This window comes from Caloenas nicobarica, chromosome 30 (assembly GCF_036013445.1).
Source record: "Caloenas nicobarica isolate bCalNic1 chromosome 30, bCalNic1.hap1, whole genome shotgun sequence".
Taxonomy (NCBI): Eukaryota; Metazoa; Chordata; class Aves; order Columbiformes; family Columbidae; genus Caloenas; species Caloenas nicobarica.
Window position 1 is genome coordinate 3,478,697 of NC_088274.1, and position 2,279 is coordinate 3,480,975.

The window sequence follows — 2,279 nt, forward strand, 5'->3', positions numbered from 1 at the left end:
TCCAGCACAGCACGGCCAGCCGGGCAGGGAGGGGATTGTCCCGCTCTGCTCTGCGCTGGGGCGGCCTCACCTGGAGCATTCACTGTGTGCAGGGCTGGGGACACAGGATCAAAAGGAGATAAAGCTACTGGAGAGTGTCCAGAAGAGGCTATGAAGTCAGGGAAGGGTTTGGAGGGGACGGCATATGAGGAGCAGCTGAAGTCCCTGGGTTTGTTCAGCCTGGAGGAGACTGAGATCTCTTGACAGTCTACGTCTTCCTCACAAGAGGAGCTGGAGGGGCAGGAACCGAACTCTTCTCCTTAGTGACCAGTGACAGAACCCGAGGGAATGTCAGCAGGATGTGCCAGGGGAGGGTCAGTTGGACATGAGGAAAAGGTTCTTCACCCAGAGGTGCTGGACACTGGAACAGGCTCCCCAGGGAGGTGTCACGGCCCCAACCTGACAGTGTTCAAGAAGAGACTGGACAACGTCCTCAGACACACGGTGTGAACTGTGGGGTGTCCTGGGCAGGGACAGGAGTTGGAACCGGTGATCCTTGTGTGTCTCTTCCAACTCAGGACATTCTATGATTCTATGATGCCTTCTCTTTGGTATTTTCTTTTTCATTATCATAGGTATAATTTTTATTACTGCATATTTTAATTTCAATTTTTTAAATGTCATTTTTAAATCTTTGGTCTATTCTTTTTAATTCCAATTATTAAACTGTTTTTAACTCAACCCACAAGTGTTCTCACTGTTACCCTTCCGGTTCTCTCCCCCGTCCCGCTGCGGGGAGGGAGCGAGCGGCTGCGTGGGGCTCAGTTACCGGCTGGGGTTCAACACGACGGTCCTTTCTCCAGCCCTTGTTCCACCCCATGGGCGTCAGGCTCAGGTCCCACACGATCCAATACGTCCTCACCAACCACCGCTCCCCTGCCCACCCTTTGATGTCACACACACACAGTTGCCCTCAGCCCACGGGCCGCCCTGTGAAACGTCCATAAAATGTCACAACTCCCCGTTGAGCTCATGGAGTCCGTGGCTTTGGGCTCCGTCTGTTCCGTGGCCACTCCGGACAGCACAGGTGTCTGTTCCGTGGGGTCACGGGCACCAAACCCAGCTCGGGTGGGAACCAAGAGGGTCCCCTCGTGTTCAGGGCCCAAAGCGGCATCTGCAGCATCTGCCCGTCCTTTTGAGTGCCCAGAGCCTCCTTCTTGGGGCCCAAATCCTCATGTTCGGGGTCCCAACGTGTCTTTTATCACCCACGGCCTCTGATCAGGGCCCAGTTTCATGTTTGGGTGGAGCTCGTTGCCTGGCAACAACCAACCGGAAGTCTCTGGGGAGTCAGGGGACCCAGGACAGCCAATGGCATTTGAGGAGGCGGGGCAAGTCATGTGATTGATAGGTAACCAGCCAATCCAGCTTTGAGGCCTGCAGGAAAGGTGGCGAGAGCTGACCGAGCTGGGCAGCGTTCAGGGGCGGGCCGTGCTGGCTGCACCAATCACAGCTGGCGGGAGTGCAGCACATGGGTGATTGACAAGTGGTCTGACCCATCACTTGGTAGGGGGGGAAACGAGAAATCCCAGCCGGCCAATCACAGGAAACATTACCTCAGGGCAGGGCGGGCACTGTGGGGGGAGTGACCCCTAGGGCAGCCAATCAGATCCAGCATCACCTCAGGGGAGGAGACTGACAGCCCTCCCGCCCAATGGCGGCGCAGCCCAGGCTGAGGAGGCGGCGGCTCTGCGGGCGGCCAGGCTGAGCTTTGCCGTGGCGCCCAGGGAGCTGCCCCAAGGCTGAGCAGCCCCCGGCCCAGCCCTGGGGCCCTTTTTCCTGCAACTGGGGCCCTGGGGATGTTGTTGCTGCATCTGGCTCAGGTGTGCGTGGGCTGCTCTGGCCTTGTTCTCCTGGGCGGGGGGAAATGGTACCGAAAAGTCGGCAAAAAGGTTCTTTAACACGGTTTGGAAAGTGGTAAAAGCAGCACTTTTGTTACAGCGCCGGACACTCGGAAGATTGCTGCTCTGATCGAGCGTGTGTGTGATTCGCAGTTCTTGCTGTTTCTTACATACACCTATTGCATATTCATTTGTTTCTCCCGCTTGGTTAATGCATCAAACATAAATTATTTCCATAACCCCGCCATAACTTTGCTGAAGTCCGTCCTTGGTACTCGAGAGTCTTCATCAGGGTCTCTGGTGTCCCCGGTTTCTCCCCAGCTGCTGCCCCCCCGGTGTCGGCTTCTTGACCTGATTGCTTGATTGTGCATTTTCCCCTCTTGCTGTCTTTTTGTCCTTTTT